We start from the raw sequence: 16,289 nt of genomic DNA on the forward strand, positions 1-16,289 counted from the left end.
TTTTGCCTTGATTAACACACTAGTCTTGTAATGGGTCCCTGCCTTCCATTCTTGCCCCACGCCAATTCATCTTTCACATTGTAGCCAGCTTCTTTCTGAAATGTGTATAGGAGTTCTGTCCTACCTCAACTCTCCACAGTTAGTATAGCTTTCAGGATAAATGTTAAGCTGGACTACAGTGACACCTTTTCCACCTGATCCTTGCCTAACTTTCTAATGTCATTTCTTGTCATTCCTTCCTCACTGCAATTTTCCCTCTAGCCAGCTCTTCAGTGATTTCTGAAGGCAGTATGCCTTTTCACATACCGTTTTACACTTCTGCCTGAACTCACGTCTTCCCTGTCCATCTTAGAGCCTATGAGTCCATCAAGACTTGGTTTAGTGTCACTTCTTTTGGGTACGCTGCACGTTTTTCTCTTCTCATACATGATATGTGGTAGTGTAGCTATTGGCTGTCCCCTTGAATAAACTCTAAGCTGCTTGGGGGAGAGAAAGAGACCCTGTTTTATCCCACCTAGGATGGTGCCTGGTCAAAGTAAACACTCAAGAAATGTGTGTTGGATGAACAAAGGAATGCTCAAAGTACATCTTATCTAAATTATTATCACTATCATATAAATAAGAATCAATACTACTACTATTGATAGAATCATGAATTATTAATGTCTTTCAAATCAAATAGTTAAAAAACCTGACAACAAAGTCAGGTTCTGTCATTTGCTATCTGTATAAGCTTGGGAAAATCACTTAATCTTTCTAAGCTTCAATTTTCCCATCTGTAAATGGGATAATAAGGTTGTTTTCAGACTTAAAGGAGATGGTGCATGCTATGTATTTGGCTTATAAGTAAAGCTGAATAAATGTTAGCTACTACAATTATAATCCTCAGTAAAATATTTAGAAGTTATGAGTCTACATAGGTAGTCTTTTAAGCCTGTTGTCTGTGGTTTTTCTGTTCAGATTTGTTGGCAGACATGTTATTGTCTTAGCAACAGCTGGGATACCCTAGAGTGCCTAGTTTAATGGTTTCTGAGAGTAGAGAAAAACCAGAGACCTCAAAGCAAAGGGACTTTTTAATATTTCACAGTAGACAAACAAAGTTATTTTCCGTCACGGCAATGTATTGGGTGGAATGACCTTTATCAGTTGATGACAGTGATGTAGCGGAAGGGACGGTTTTCCACTTGACCTTTATACAGTGTGCCAGCTTGTCTCCTAACACAAAATAAGTTGCAATTGACAGGCTTGATATAACACTAACCTGACAGAAGCTTATTGTTCAGAAGGAGATAGGCATTTAAACAGCCCCTACTAGCTATAGAACACAGCGACTTTCATATACCCAAGGTTGGCTTAGAAATCTGAGTACTACTTAAGTCACTGCGGGAACATTTAGTGTAATTAGTTCCCCTGGGAGTTTATTTTTAAATGAGATTTCTTCATAATGAATTTATATTGCCATGGACTTGGTTACTTTGCATGCACTGCATTATATTCTTTTCATTTTTCTGTGTTAGCTCTTTGTCCTTTCTTGCCCATTCAGCACAGGAAGTTTTCCACTCATCTTTTCTATTGCTTCATCTTTGCCTTCTCCTAAACCTTTCTACCTCCCTTTAGCTTTCTGCCATTGGCTGATTTTTCTGTTGAGGCTTTTCTACCCAAAAGCTAAAATTTAAACTTTTAAAGTTTGCTCCTTCTCCCAGATAAATCACATGGCAGAAGTGGCTCTTGGAAGCATTTAGAAAATGTGTTGTGGTTCAGCTCTGCAGGTTTTGGTGGAGGAAACTGCTACTGAGAATCAGTTGACTTTGGAGTAGCCACCTGAAATGGTTAACCACAGATCACTGACTTCACCTCTTTAGGAAGCCAGCAGAAGGATTTGGTTGCCTATGATGTGGTGGATTCTCATTACATTTTTATTTGGCTTGGATGGCAACTGTTGATCCCAAAAATGGAAATTAAAAATGAAAAATGGGCATGTCATTCTGGAGCTATTCCCACTGATTTTCCAGAGTCATGTCTGTCATGATTTAATAAATCACATTTTTATCTATTAAATACATACAATAACATCTGCCCTATCCACCTCGCTGGGCTGATGTGAGACACCAATGAAATTATAGATATGAAAAATGTATTGATTGAAATATTAACTATGGTTGTCACTGGTTGGAGAGCAATGGATAATTTTTTTATGCTTTTTAATCAACACTACAGTTGTTCATATGCACACCTTACTTTTATAATTTGAAAATGAAGAAAAATGAAAAAAATAGAAAAAGTTTTAAGTGGGGAAAAACTGGAAGGAAATAAACAAAAACATATTTCTAACATAGAGTTAGAAATCTAATAAAGGCTTGGTACCATAGCTGAGAATTTGGCCCCATGCTCCAAGTGTGTAAGTCTTGCTAAGATTAACACTTTACGCATATCTATGGAATTTGATAATTGCCAACACTTTCAGATAATCAATAGTTCACTTGAACCTTTGAAACAAGAGTTCTGTCTATCAAAACAAGGGATGAAGGTATTGTTCCGGTTTGCTAATGCTGCTGGAATGCAAAACACACCAGAAATGGATTGGCTTTTATAAAAGGGGGTTTATTTGGTTACACAGTTACAGTCTTAAGGCCATAAAGTGTCCAAGGTAATGCATCAACAATCAGATACCTTCACTGGAGGATGGCCAATGGCGTCCGGAAAACCTCTGTTAGCTGAGAAGGCATGGGGCTGGTGTCTGCTTGCTCCCAGCTTGCGTTTCAAAACGGCGTTCTCCAAAATGTCTGCATCAGTTTCCAACGGCTGTCTTCAAAATGTCTATCTCAGCTACAGCTACTGTTACTCTCTCAGCTCCTGTGCGTTCTTCCAAGTGTCCCTCTTGGCTGTAGCAAGCTGGATCCTTCTGTCTGAGCTTATATAGGGCTCCAGTAAACTAATCAAGGCCCAGGCTGAATGGGCGGGGCCACACCTCCATGGAAATTATCCAGTGAAAGATCTTGCCCACAGTTGAGTGATCACATCACCACGGAAACATCCAATCAAAGTCTCCAACCCAATCAGCACCAATAGTTTCCTGCCCACATAAGACTGTAACAAAGATAATGACGTTTTGGGGGACATAATACATCCAAACCAGCACAGGTATAAATCTTTTCTTTTTCTTCAAGACCTTATACAATGAAATGTTCATTTATAGTATATAAGGTTGGGACAGCACCAAAAACCTGGCAAACTGGGACTGGCAATATTTATAGCTTCTACATTTCTGAATCTGTGTATTTTGTTTAGAATACCAATGGATCATATATTTTCAACCGCGTTCTTCGAGTCACAGAGATGCCTTAGGGGAGGCTGAGAGGGAGGCTGCCGTCAAGAATGCCGTGTCTTTCTTTGGTTGTTAGTATTCCTGTAAGATTTCATCTCAAAAAGGGTTCCATTGCTGAAAAGCAAAGCAAAACAAGAAGTCAACAAAAATTCTTGAAAAACAGTGCCATAAGAATTAAAAATGATACCGTGGAAACTCTGAAATTATGTTGGGAGGAAGAGATCCCTCTCAAATCCAGGCATCTTTTTCATATTTAACAGAAGCTTGACTTTTGAGTGCCCCCAAATGCACTATGCTAGAGGTGCTCAGCGAGAAGGACCATGGTGTTTGAATCTAATCAGGCCCCGAACAGCAAGGACAAGGGTTGCCCAGCGTGCTTTGCTGTGAAACGAAGCCTTCTGGTTAGCTATTGGCACAAGTGTTTCTTATTAGCTCATGCAAGTGTGGTTTTCCAGCATCAATAGCAGCATGCTTCAAACACTGTTAGTCCCAGTCAAGGATGTTAGTCTGTGCCATTCCATTTAGAGGAATTCTGTGTGAATACCATTTTCTTCTTGGCAGCTGGAACCAATTGCTTTGGATCCAGCATGCAAGCCTCTCCATTGTGAGCCAAAGGCCTATTAATGAAACCCCCCAAATTTAAGTGAAACAAAACAAATAGATATCCATACAGAGTAAGAAGAAGATGAGTCAGTCAGAAGGATATGTTCATTTAAGATAAGGGTGATACTTCGTCCATATCCCTTTTTTTTGAGCATTTCTGGAGAGTAGCTATTTGGAAGCTGGCTGGAGATCTGAGAAAAGGCAAATGGCATTTCTACCCACCCCACAGCTTCTGCCACTTATTTGCCAGCTCTCTGTGATGACATGAAAAACCACTTGTTTTTCAATATCTGTGTTTGAACAATTAGACATTCATAAGAAAAAAACCCCCCACCCCAAAATGAGTGGAAAAACATGCTATGATTACTGTCAGTTCTGGGAAATTAAACTTTGGGGGCTTGAGGAATAATTAAGGAACCAGTCTCCCCTTGCCTCTTGGTGGCAGCATGTACTAAACGCTGGGAGAACATACGGGCAGGAGAGGCTCCCCCCAGCCCAGGCCTGGAGCATGATGACATTTTTTTCTGCTCTCATCCAGAAATATCATTATGAGGTACGATGCCCTGGAAGTAGAGTGCCTCTTTCTATAGAACTTATTTTTTGGTTCAGTTTAACTGAGCGTCATTCTTTCAGAGCAATCTCATCCTTATACCAAAGGTTAAGTTTCTGTTTCATTGAAACTAGTTTTCTAATAGTTTGCCCCGAGGAGACTTTTTTAAAAATAATTTTCCCATTGTGATTTATAAGTTAGTCTACTCTGTTGATTTCTGTCTAATCCATTGGGTTATTACACCCTTAGCCACTGTTCAATTTTAATCTCGATCTCAGACTTCCGTTCTCTCCTCTGCTCTCCTGGGCAGAGAGACTTCTGCAGCCATGAGCAGGTGCTTATGATGAGGAAGGGCAAGAGCTTATGTTTCATTCTCTCCCTTCCTTCTTCCTCTTTTTTGGGGTGAATGTGGGGTGGGCTACATCTGCTTACCTGAGCAACCTCAAGTGTTTGGTGGCAAGTATGTTGAACCCAGTGCTGATGTCTCAACAATTAATTCTAGTTTGGAGGCTTTCATGGTTATTGACAGTGAGTCACAGAAAGAAGTATACCGTGACCCTACAAATACAAGACACAAAAATGCAACCCACCCTGATTTGTATCTGTTCTATTTCGTTAAAAAGAAATGCTGATCTCCATTCTTTAAATTGATATTTTCACCCCCTAATAGGTTGGCCAGCATTTTGAAAACTACTGTTCTGATAATTCAGATCGTGTTTAATGCTCAACTGTCACACCCTTTGCAGTCTTGTAGCATTGAGGGGTCTGTGGGGAGGGGGTCAGTGCTGCTTCCCTGGGCCATCTCCTGGGTTGCCCAATGGCTCCTGCCTGCCCAGCTGGATCCTTGGGAAACCCAGAAATCCCTGGCTTATTGGGAAATAGCAGGACACCAGGAGTGACTTCTGCCTTTTCCTGACTCCTCCACTCTTTCTCCCTGAGGACTTCTTACCATGTTTGCAGGTGGTACCAGAGTTGGCCTGTGAGTTCTGGACTTCAGAAAACATTTAGCCCCACATGAGACACCACTTTACCATTCTTTCAGCCGTTCCTAAACTTTCAAGATAATTTTTTGAGGACCTTGACCTAGGGGAGAGAAACTGATCAAATAACTCCTGCCCCTTAGGAGAGGGGAAGGGAAAGAAATACCTACCAGTGCCTTGAGCTCTGCAACTTCCCCCATAACAGTCTTTTATCCCTACTGCCTTTGTTTAGCTTTCTGCATTTAGACACAGGAGCAGACTTTTTCTGGAATTCCTTCTCACAGCAGCTCAGTGGTAGGATAGTTGGCATCAGAGTCTGGCTTTAAATGATGAGCCACCTGCTACTTTTGGTTCTTAACTCTGGCTACCTCCACTTTAGTTTTTTGGCTTTAGTCTGAACAATTCCACCCCACCCCAAGAAGGAACAGGTCTCAATGGTTATTCTACATTCTCAAGTTACTCTGTCATTTGAGTAGGATAGTTGTCAAGGTGATTCTGAATGCCAAGTTCTAGCATAGCTTTATACTACAAACAAAATATCCAACTCCCACTTAACCGGGTACAGTTAGTTTTCTGTACAGAATATGGTCTACACCCATCAGTCTTCTTCACTGTCTACTTCATTATAGGAGAGACTCCCCATTACCTAAGGGGTCACTCTCTGTTTCTAGAAATGGTCTGTTTGGTTCCAGGTCCTCTGGCCATGCTGCTGCTAATCTTGCACTGAATGGTCACAGAGAGGTTCACGGTAGGGCAGAAATGGGTTTGGGGAGTCAGCCTGAGCTGTGCACCAACCATGGATGAAGCCCCCAGTGAACAGGCTTCATTGGAGAGGCCATAGTCAAGGGGAACCCATGAGTCTCTCTCAGGTATTAACTCCAAAAATTCTCATATTCTGAGTCTGCAGAACATGTTGGTATTTTCCTAAATTGCTGGAAAATGTTAAGTTGGATAAGGGACCCTGTGGAGCTGGGATCCACACTTCTGAGGAGGTGGTGCTGGCAGGTTGGGGTTGATGTCTCCGAAGGGATGAGGCAGGTTCTGTGAGTGCTGCAAAACTGTGAACTGGATTCATCTGCAGCTGCTGGAATGAAATGCTGTAGCCTAACCTTGCTGGGGTGTCACTGACAGGGACAGAAGACAAAATCAGGAAGCAGACAGGAAGGTGAAAGTCCCCTCTGCCTCCCCCAGCCTTGCAGCCTCTCTCTAGCATCCTCTATTGGCAGAGCCTAACAGGAGCCAGCTACAAAGTTGGAAAGGTGGTTGGTTTGCAGAGGTCCAGCCCCAGTATCATAAAGCAGAAGATGAAATGAAGAGTTTGGAGCTGAGGCAATAGCTTAATCCCTGGCCCAGACACAAAATAACATCTTGTTTTCCTAAGGCTGCCTTATGAACCAATTGAGAGATACCCATAAAGGGGTAAAGCAGATGGAGATCTAAACTATCAGTTCTATTACTGATAAAGCTAACATTGTAGAATGTGGCTTAGGTGTATGGCTATGATGAGCCTCCTAAGACCAAGGTCCAGAATTAGAATTACCTGCCTAGACACTACAACTGCAGGCTTCCCTTTGCTGGGGACCTGACCTTAACCCTGGAGTCCTGGAGGAGCTGAGCAGAACGAGAGCTTGCTGAGGTCACCTGGCTTCCAACAAGACGGGATGGAGGAAGGGGCTGAGCTATGTGAGCTCAGTCTCCTCCCAAACTCACTAATCAAGAAACTCACTCCATTTCCCTAGGCAGGTGTAAAGGGTGGGGAAACAGGCAAAATCCCTTCTCATGGGTATGTAAGGAGGGGGAAAGAAACGTTTCTTCTCTATATAATGCAAAAGACAGTACCTTCAAAAGCATCACTGCAGTAGACACAGGAGGGCCAGTTCCTAGAGATTGATGGTAGTATCTACCCAAATGCATTTAGGCAAAAGAGTTCTGTAGGTGGCTAGCATGATATGGTTGCAAGTCACACTGCTCTCTATTCTGTCCTAATCCAGGAAGTGGTTTTGAAGAGAAATGGATGGACTGCATAATCTTTCTGGAAATATCACATCCATATTTGTTCTTAGCCTTTGATAGATAAAGGTCAGCAGTAAGATTTTACTCTTCCCTGAAAGAATCTGGTATGCACCTATTCGGGATGGCTAATTAAGATAGGACTTCCGTGCTTAATAGAATCAACTTAGTAGTAGGACTGGAGTAATAATGCAGTCAATGCTTAGAAGTTAATAATATAAATTTTTGCTTAAAACACCAGCACACTGGTGCTTGCTACTGGTTGTCTGCTGATGAGGTGGCAAGATAATGAAATGAATGAACACATAACAAATGAACATTAAGAGAAAACTCAGAAACTCCTGATCATGCCTAGTCTTATGGCTTTTTTTTTTCCTTCATAGATACCTGTGCATATGTATAATATATGTATACATATAGTGGACCCCTATTTTCTCTTACTGATTTTGTTGCTAATGTGTATGATGGAATTTAATATATCAATGTGTCATGATATTCCTCATTGGGCTTTATGACTTCCAGGTGCTCTGCCACCTGAAAATGGTACAGAAATACTGATACCCAGGAAGCTAGATACCCTGTACTCTCTACCTGTGTGAATTGAGGTCTAAGAGTGAGCCAGGGGCAAGGATAGAAAGCTGCTGTACATTTCACATGACTAGAAAACAAGCACTGGGCCAAACTGGCCATATACACTTAGGTATTTGATAGTCCTTTGGGAGTTAGACCACATTGAAATTTGCTGAGTTTCAAGAGATGCCATTTGAGTTCGATGAAATCTAACTCAGCAAGCAAGCAAGTCACAGCAATGTCTTTGAATCATTTTAACTTTTTGTAATAACTCTTCCACTTGTATTTTTCAGAAACATTCATAGGCATTTCTTACTGTTTTATGGTAATCCTGTGGCACCAGTTGGACTAGTAGCACTATTTGCATATGTGAGATGAGGAAACTGAGTCTTTAGAGAGGTTAAATAACCCTAAGATTATTGAGTTGGTTAAGTTGAATTGAGGACTAAAATTTGTATCTCCTGACCCTTAAGCGAGTAAATCATTTTTAAATTTTTATTTTCTTCTTTTATCAAAGGGTTGTACAGAGAGAGGAATTACATCATCTTCCTTTTCGTTGTTTATTTTATCATACGTTTTTAGATGCTTATCTTTAGGATAACATGTTATATAATCTCTGATGTTTATTTACTGTTTATGTTTTTTTAATCAAGAAGTTACAGGTTTACAGAAAAATCATGCAGAAAATACAGAGTTCCCATTTTCCACCCCCCTCACACACCCATAGTTTCCCCTATTATTAACAGTTTGCATTAGTGTGGTACCTTTATTACAGTTGGGGAATCATCATTATAATTATACTATTGACTATAGTCTCTACATTTTCAGATTCCAGTTTTAAGGATCATAAAGCCAAAATTTGTTTTGGGTGAGTGCATATAGCAGGGCCTGGTGGGTTTATCCTTATTCAGTCCGTAAGTATTTATTGTGTCTTTTATAACACTCATTACATTAGGTACTGGGAAGATAGCAGTCAACAAGGTAAGATCACTAAGCCTGCAGCTTAGTCCATGTGCTCTTGAACAGCTATTTGCCTGGAAGTTAGACTTCTCTGCCAAGTAAGGGTCGTTTGAGCTGTCATCTACTCTTAATTTTGTAGCTCAGGGGTTTGGGGGCTCTGTTCTTGAGTTATGCTTATCCATAGAAGGGCTGAATCTTGGGGGATTAGGACCTCTTGCCATATGTGACCACATAGGCAATTTAGTTGGTTCTACAAGACAGGGCATTTGCACTTTGTAATTTCTGCTCTCGGGCAATGTTCCTGTTAACTCCATTTTTATTTCTAGAATCTGCATGGTATTTGAGTTTGGGAAAGTACTTCTAATACTATTGGTGCAGAACCCACTGTATCTTTTAGTGTCTCCCTACTATTTATAGAGACATAGCATCAAACCAGTACATTTGCAAGTTTACCCCATTCTAAAAGCATTGCTTTTTATTAGTCATTCATATCATTGACTGCTGTTTTGTGGTTTCTATTAACATTGCCTTTGAATTGAAGGTCTCTGTTTTATTTGTATTTTAGTACTTCAGCCAAAAGAAAACAGCTTAGTTCTACTTTGTTCCAAGGAACTAATATTCTAGCATGCTTTGTTCTATCAGATTGGATTTCATCCTAATTGGAATAGCCCAGGCTAGTGGAAATAATTTGTTTAATCTTATTAATTTTTTTGGACTTTGCCATTGTATCTTGATCCCTTTCTGACACTCAAAGAATTTAAGCTGCTTTTGCTGCCATGTTGATAGCCAGAGACTACTGTAGTGCAATCCTCTAGGCACTGAACGTCATACTAGTTCCAGAAAAGGTTATACGGATCGATGTGGGTTATACTGTATTAAAAAAAAATAATGATGGTGGTGGTTGCTCAAAAGTGCACCTCTAATATCCTCAATTCCATTATAGATGAATATGTTAAAGGATGTTGCACAGAAACAATTAAGTCTTAAAAGACTGTAGGTTGTAGGGATCACCATTAAAAGGGTGAGAGAGCCTGTGGTTTTTGAACACTAACAAGCAGATGTGTCAAGCTAATTTTTTATGAAAACACCAACAGAGTAAATTACTCGTGATACATCTATTCATAGGAACTAATTGAATGCCATGTCCAATTTAATAGTGAAAAATGAGTGCAACCAAAAATCAGTAGAGAGAAATAATGAATAGGCATTTGAATTCTTTCATTTGTCTAATTTCTAAAAATAGCCTCGGTACTAAGTGTATGTTCCCATGTAGAACTATGTCAATTTATTAAATGGTCCAAAACCCTTTAATGTACATGAAGAAAGATAAAGGAGCCCATGAACAAGAAACTCCAAAAGTGACCATTTGGATTTCAGTAAATAACTCCACAAGGTTACTTTTGGTGTAGAAATGGCCCAAGAATCATTGGCCAAAGCTTTAAATTGTATTATTTCTTGCCAGAAATTTCCCATGACCTTGTTGATAAATTGGGTGATATGATAGTCATTGATAGTCATAACGGTTATAAAGAATTGTTCTTTTAATTTCACTCTTGGTTAGACTATATGTAATAAACTTCAGTATTCAATAAAAAGAATTGGTCCATTTGTCAGCCATCTGTCTAGATTTCTAAGTGAGTTCATAATTGCTTAAGTGATTAACTCATTTTGATAATAAATTATTTATCTTAATTCAATAAAATGAAGTACATGACTTAAAATTCTTCATGTAGGAGAATCTGCCATTATATTTTAAACAAGAGTTTCTTTTTCCAAATTTACACGTTTTGAAAAGTCTGGGGAAAAAAAATCACAGTTCTATGTGTAGGTCTACTTTATCACATTTCTCTGAATAATACAGAAGGGGAAGACAGAAGTTCTGGGTTCCAGGCTTGGGTTTCTGAATTGTACACCACAGAATTATCAGGATTAGAAGGGACCCTGGAGGGATATTCTATTATACCCCAGCTTTTAGACAGTATCACTCCTAACACCTTGTTATATTTTTATTACTATATCAAGGTTATGTTATATATATATTTTATATATTTTATAAAAAATAAAAAAATATATTTTATATATATATATATTTTATATATATTTTTATTACTATATCAAGGTTATGTTAATTTTCTGCACACACGGGAGTTTCCAAATTAGCTAGGAAATGCCACTGAAAGATTTAGTCTACTCAATTTTTCCATAAACTGTCTTCTTAGCTACATTTCCTGTTTTGGAATAATCTTAACGAGTTGATTTAGAGAAAGGGTCTTTAAGCTGAATTTGATACCTCCCGCCTTGCCTACAGTGATGATAATAGCTCACAGTAACAGTGGGCAAATGCTGAGCAGGGCACTGTTGGGAGGTAGGTCTTGTTATTTCTCCATTTTATTGTTTGGCAGACTGGGTCTTAGAGAGATTCTGACTTGTTGAGATCATGTAGCTAGTGCAGGGGGGAGTTAGGGTTTGAATGGAGGCAGCCTCTTCAGAACCCATGCTCATAGATCCTAACCTTAGAGTGTGAGTGCCTCGGAGCCTGCTAAGCTATGAAGCCCTCTCTTGCCCAAGGACTCGCCAAGGTTGTATTGGCTTGAAAGCTACATGAGGAAGATAAGTGGATATGTAATTTACAGTTCAGTTTCATAGCGTTATCAGGCTAGACAAGTAATGATAGCAGTAAAGCATCATGTGCCAGGAGCTTTCCATACATCACATCATTTAATTTTCACAACTTTGTAGAGATAGCTAGTGTATCTATCGTATAGATAAGAAAACTGAAATTCAGAAAGGTCACACAGATGAGAAGTGCCAGAGAAGGGATTCAGCCCCAGCTCTGTTTGACTTCCTTGTCCATGCTAATTGACCCCAGGCAGGAACTCAACTTGCTAATGCCTGAATGTAACAGGTGATAATTGCCTTTTATTTCTAAAAATGGAAATATTTTTTACTAATTATTAAAGCTATACATGCTCGTTGTAAAAGTATTTAGAAAGTTCAGAAATGTTCATAAAAGGAAAAAATTACCTTTATTCTCATGGCCCAGAGATAGCCACTCAAATTTTTAATATTTGGGTATGTGTCCTTTCAGGCTTTTTGCATTGTGCTGCTGAGTGGCTTTTCCTCTTTTGCTTTTTCTTTTGTGTTCTGTGAGTTGTAGCTATTTGGAAATGATCTAAAGAATGTTCCTTCTTCTCGGGTAAGTGCTTTCAACTCATATCTCTTAAAAAAACCAGCTGGAAATTTGGATGGTTCTCTCTTCCTAACGTAATCAGTAAAGGTGATGGAGATGGTGGTAGTATTGGTATGCTGATGGAGGTGCAGTGGTGCTGGTGGTGTAATTGGTGTCAGTGGTGGTAGTGGGGTTGGTGTTGGTGATGGTGGGGATGGTGGTGGTGGCTATGGTAGTAGTGGTGTCGGTGGTGGTGCTGGCAATGGTGGTGATGGTGATGTCATTGCTAGTGGTGTTGGTGTTGGCGGTAGTATTGTCGGTGGTGGTTGTGGTGCTGGTGTTGGTGATGTTGGTATTAGTGGTAGTGGTGCTGGTGGCGGTGGCGGGAATGATGTTGGTGTTGGTGTTGGTAGTGGGGGTGGTGGTGTTGGTATTGGTGGTAGTGCTGATGGTAGTGTGATGGTACTGGTGGTGGTAGTGCTGGTGCTGGTGGTGCTGGCGGTGGTGGTGGTGGTGGTGGTGATGATGGTGGAGATGGTGGTGGTGGTGGTGGTGATGGTGGAGATGGTGGTGGTAGTGATGGTGGTGGTGGGTGATGGTGGTAGTGGTGGAGATGGTGCTGGTGGTGTGGTGGTGGTGGTGGTGGTGATGGTGCTGGTGGTGCTGGCGGTGGTGGTGGTAGTGGTGGTGGTGATGATGGTGGAGATGGTGGTGGTGGTGATGGTGGAGGTGGTGGTGGTGGTGGTGGTGATGGTGGAGATGGTGGTGGTGGTGATGGTGGTAGTGGTGGAGATGGTGCTGGTGGTGTGGTGGTGGTGGTGGTGGTGATGGTGTTGGTGGTGATGGTGATGGTGGAGATGGTGGTGGTGGTGATGGTGGTGGTGGTGATGGTGGTGGTGATGGTGCTGGTGGTGGTGGTGGTGGGGCATGTTCCATGGAGTGCAAAGGGAAGTTGACAAATTCATACCTCTTCCTTCAGGCTGTTGCCAGTGGAGATTCAGCCACCCCAGATTCCGAACAGTGAACATGGTCTCCATATATACAGTGGTCCAGTTTTTGTGAAAGATAATTTAGAGAAGGTTTTGTAGTTTGAAAAATCTGAGGGTTTTATAATGAGTAACCAAAATTCAGTTGGTCAGTTACTAGGATATTTGGTGATTGACATTTGGTAAAAGAAACGTTTTCTTACGGATTCAGTTTTAAGAGTTGGAGCAGAGAATATTTTGGAGTGATCCATAATCAAGAGGCTCTTGATCCTGAATAATTTTGTTATGTTTTCTGGTATTGCTGAATATCGAAACTTAAGCATTGTTTGGCAAGGCCAATTGACAATGTGCATCCATGCACACTTACACACACAGACACACAGACACATACAGACATGTGCGACACACCCAAGAACTAGTGTGAGTATTTGGTATTTCATTACTTTTGCTGTTTTGAGTACTCAGAGTTGAACTATTTTGTATGGTAAGTTCTTGCTTGGGAAGACTAGATGCTTCAAAGCAAATATTCTATTGAAATATTTCAAAGGAAATCAACAAGTATATATCAAGAGCAAGACAGTAAGCTAAGTGCTGAGTGGGCAAGTATCACAGTTAAATTATTGCTTTTCTTCCATACTTTTTGTTTCTCACCCAAATGTTTGTTTTTCCCCTTGAAATCAAAAACAAAAATGATTTATCAGTCTTCTTTCCATATCCTGTTAAACTTAAAATATAACATTTCTAGGAATCCTCTGGTGCGCACTGTAAAAGTCTATGACCCAGGGAAATCAAGTTTATCCTGTGCCTTTTAGCATTATGAATTTGAGGAAATCACCTCTGTATTTTTATACAGAAATCAAAGTGTAGCATAAATAATCCGTAGGCTATTAAAATATAATAATTTTATAAATAATAAATAATTCAAGATTTTACAGATGATTTTGAAAATAGAGAAACTGAGAAAATCATAATCATACTGATATTACAAAAAAATGCTTAGTTCCAGGATTTTTTTAAACATACTTCTAATCATAAAGTATAATAATATGTATATATAACTTTTGTATACTGCTTTTGTCTTGTAGTATTAAAACATTTCCCCATAGGTTTCCTAACTGTGCTTTGACTTGCTGCATATCAGTGAGTGGATATGCCATAATTTACTTAACCATTTCCCTAGAATTGGATCCGAGGTTGTGTCCACTTTGGGGATTTTTTTGTTTGCTTTGGCTACTGAATACTTTCGTTGTACTCTCTTTTCTGCAAGAAGGAGGCAAAGAAAGCGGAAAATAAATTGATAGAATATTTTGCATTTGTTGAATGCATCCAGGTATGTCTTTCAGGATGTGGCGTAGACTGTAAAACACAATCTTCCCCATTGGACATAGTGGTGAAAACACAGGTTTTGAAGCCAGTCAGTTCTTTGTTTTATTTCTGGTTCTACATAGCTGTGTGACTAACTTAGGGAAATTCCGTAGACTCATGAAGCCTCAGTCATTTCATCTGTAAAGTGGGAATAACACTCTTTCTTGTGGGGTCATTGTGAGGGTAGAATGATTGAAAGTTTTATAGCCATGGGCTTGGCACATAGCAAATGCTCATAAAATGGTTACTATTTTTCTATGTCCACAGTACTCCCCCCACACAGAAACATTCATTCATTTATTTTTTCAGCATTTACCCAGTACCTATTGTGTGCCTGGCACTTAGCTAGATATTGGTGCGACAGAGCATAATAAGTCTTAATTCCTGTCCTAGGAATCCCCACAGTCTGCCAGGAAATCCAGAAAAATTAGTAGACAGATATGACATTTGTCTGATTAGGAAAACTATAAGAGCTCCTGAAACGAATATCAGAAGCAGCCCAGATTTTGGCACTAGAATAAATCAAAGTTCAAATTCTGACTTTGTCACTTACTTGCTGTGAGGACTTGGGCAAATTACTTAAATTCTCTGAATTTTCATTTCTACATTTGTATTCCTACTCTGCAAGTTGTTGTGAAGGTCAGAAATAATGCATGTACAGTGCTGGGCATGTAGCAGATGCTCAAAAATGATTATGCTTGAAGTCTTCAGTGCTCCAATGATGACTACTTTTTATGATAATGAACCCAACAAACTGCACATTCTGAAATGTCAAAGACTGCCTCAGAATGTTCAGATTAGATTGAAATACATTGTATTACATTCTAATTCTTTGCAAACTGGTCATCTACACATGATATGTATGGTAATGTGGAATTATTAGAATATTCAGCTCCCAATGAATTGCATTTCTTGGCCATTATGTAAAAACCAAAGGAAAATGACTTATGAAGACACTGATTGTTTCTTAACTCTAAAGGGCCTGTTTGGAATGTACGATGGCCAGACAGCTAAGAATATGGTTTACACGATACATTCTGTCATCCCACAGAAAGAACAAGGCAGTAGGAATCCAATCTATTTAGCAAGATGTGTTTGTGTATGAAGATTTCTTGCTGCTCTGTAAATGCTTATTTGCTTATTTATTCATAGACGTAGGAAGTGCTTTCCTTTCATTCTGTTTCCATATTGTAGCCAGGTAGCAGATGCGCTTTACCAATGTGCTAAGGAATAAAAGATGAACATTGACCCTCAATTAAACATTAACAAACACCTTGAAGTTGCATAAAAAAATACATTTACTTGATCCAAAATGGAATGAAATAATATTTAGTGTTTCTATTGCCCAAGGTCCTACTAGTAAAACTTGTTGGGTCCATAAATTGACTAGATAGTATCAGTTAGAACATATTATTTAATGTATCATTTTGCCTGATGCTTGGTAGTATCTTCCTTGGTTAACTTTTGAAGTTTGTTTGTTTGTTGTTAGTATTCAGCTAGATTTACAAAATGCAATCAAAATTTCTAATAATGTTGCTATCCTATTAATCAGCTAGTCGGTCAACCATATTTATTCAGCATCTGCTGTGTGCAGCACTCTCCGCAATGCTGGTTTTATACCCTGAGTGCAAACATTGTCTACAGAAAGATTGCAGAGGGTTAAAAAAAAAAAAGAAAAGCCAGAGAAAGTAAATTGGATTTCTTCAACCACTGGGCCAAACAGAGAGAAGGATAGGAGAAGAGGTTTTCATAAAGTCACAACATGAGTCTC

General features: G+C 39.6%; 1 protein-coding gene across 4 annotated transcripts in view; it reads left to right on the top strand.

The window, feature by feature from the left end:
* Positions 1–16,289, top strand: part of DISC1 (DISC1 scaffold protein) — a 403,772-nt gene that overhangs the window by 96,185 nt on the left and 291,298 nt on the right. The gene's annotated exons all lie outside the window — the stretch shown is intronic.

The sequence above is a fragment of the Choloepus didactylus genome, chromosome 2 (assembly GCF_015220235.1).
Source record: "Choloepus didactylus isolate mChoDid1 chromosome 2, mChoDid1.pri, whole genome shotgun sequence".
In the NCBI taxonomy this organism is placed as follows: Eukaryota; Metazoa; Chordata; class Mammalia; order Pilosa; family Megalonychidae; genus Choloepus; species Choloepus didactylus.